At 39.4% G+C, this 1,959-nt stretch overlaps 1 protein-coding gene across 1 annotated transcript in view; it reads left to right on the forward strand.

Annotated features, from left to right (window-relative positions):
- Positions 1-1,959, forward strand: part of Tcea1 (transcription elongation factor A1) — a 96,954-nt gene that overhangs the window by 28,612 nt on the left and 66,383 nt on the right. The window contains exon 3 of the mRNA XM_004633373.2: positions 422-487. The gene's annotated coding sequence lies outside the window, so the exon portion shown is untranslated. The remainder of the gene's footprint in view (positions 1-421; positions 488-1,959) is intronic.

Consider the following 1,959-nt stretch of genomic DNA (forward strand, 5'->3'; position numbering starts at 1 on the left):
TTACTTACTTATTTATTTTGCGGAACCAGGGATTGAACTGAGGCCCTTGCGCTTGCCAGGGAAGTGCTTATTCCACTGAGCCATCTTCCTGACGCTAAGGTCATCTATTGGTGTAGATTAAGTAATAGTTCTTGGGTTAGGTTTGTGGTGGTGTTGTAACAGCATTAATGGCCCCACACTTTCAAGATATGTTCAGAAGCTAATATTTACCCTCACTTTTTTTCGAGACTGGGTTTTATTATGTAGCCCAGGCCGGCCTTGAACTCAGTGATCCTTCTGCCTCACCCTCCCAAGTGCTGAGATTATAGGCCTGAGCCATTCTGCCTAGCCTATCTTCACAAGATTAAATGATGCTCTATTACTAATTCATGGGGGATTAAAACAGTATCTAATAGCATTGTTCAAATAATTTTTCTGCCAGACATGGATGGGCAGAAGCCTTTGCCGGTATCAGAAGTTCACACATCAAATATATCTGCCCACACGCGTGAGTATTGCCAGTCTTTAGGCTTTTGCTGTAGAATCTGGGGAGGAATAATTGTGCTGGCTTGGGCTTTTCAGAAAAGCCTTTGAATGTGATTGACTTTTATTTTTTGTTCTTAAATCACTTTAAGAACAAAGTTTAGTGGACTTCATTAAAACTACAGTAGTCTTTCATTTTTTTAAAATTTTATTTATGTGTGTGTGGTGTGTGTGTGTGTGTGTGTGTGTGTGTGGCCAGCTCAGCCCACCACGGGGCGGGGCTGGCTGGCATGTGGTGCTGGGGGATTGAACCGTGGACCCTGTGCTTTGCTAAGCTTGTTCTAAGTAGGTGCTTTAGACCACTGAGCCATCTCACCAGCCCAGTCTTTCATTTAAATTGAAGAATTTTTTTTGAGAAATTAAAAATATTCTCCTACAGGTCAATTGAACATAAAGCCAGAAAAATTGTTTTCAACATATAAATATCTATCAAGTTCTAAGGACACACAGGTCATCCGTGCAGGGAATTTGCATGCCAGATTTGTGAGAGATCTTACTGTATTGAAAACATTCTTGTATCTTATCAGTTAGAAGCAAAGTAATAGATAACTGTGGCTAGAACACAAAACCTTGAGTACCCTACATTTGTTTTCAATTTCTGGCTCAAAAAATATGTAGGGGATGGTGGTTCTCAATTGGGTTAATTTTATCCCAGCAAAAGAAGCTCTAGTTTAGCCTTTAATCTACCTTATAGATAGGAATACTAAGGCTGAGTTAACTCTACAGGATTCTGCCTGAGATGCCTCACTGCTTCACTCCTTCCCCACCCTTGTGAAGATGTTGTAAGCATAAAAGAGATTTGAGAAAAATAGAACTAATTGCAAAGAAGAAGCCTTTGACTTTTAAGACTACCACAGCATTCATACCTAGTGGTTGCCATGGAAATCAAGAAGGGATTTAAGCAGAGACTAAACAAACAAAGAGGCCAGACTTGTTTCTTATCTCTAAAGATCAATGAAGTGGGATCAGACCTGTAAGATCTGTAACCCACAAAGGGTCTGGTGGCAGCCTTATTTCTGCTGACTAGCCTTATTAATAAACTTTTTTTCCCAATTTTCAGTCTGATGTGAAAATAATCTCACTGTTTCAGATGTTTATGAATGCCAATAAGAAACTAGCAAGTTTTGAGCAACTGCAGAAAACCAGTAAGCTTGACCAGTGTTAGGTCAAAGGTTGCTGAGCTGTAGTAACCAGGAAAAAGGCAAAGAGATTAGATATGTGTTAGTAGGTTAGTGATTCAGCTTCACAGGTAGTTGTAACTATTAATAGAGTTGAGACAGATACATGAATAAAGGAAAAGAAATAATACTTGAACATTAGGGAAGGAAATTTTCCTTTCTTTTTTTCTTTCTTTTTTTTTTTTTTGGTGGAACCAGGGATTGAACTCAGGCCCTTGCGCTTGCCAGGCATCCTTTCACTTTTTGACCTGAAATAGTC

Source organism: Octodon degus, unplaced genomic scaffold (assembly GCF_000260255.1).
Source record: "Octodon degus isolate 3935 unplaced genomic scaffold, OctDeg1.0 scaffold00054, whole genome shotgun sequence".
NCBI lineage: Eukaryota > Metazoa > Chordata > Mammalia > Rodentia > Octodontidae > Octodon > Octodon degus.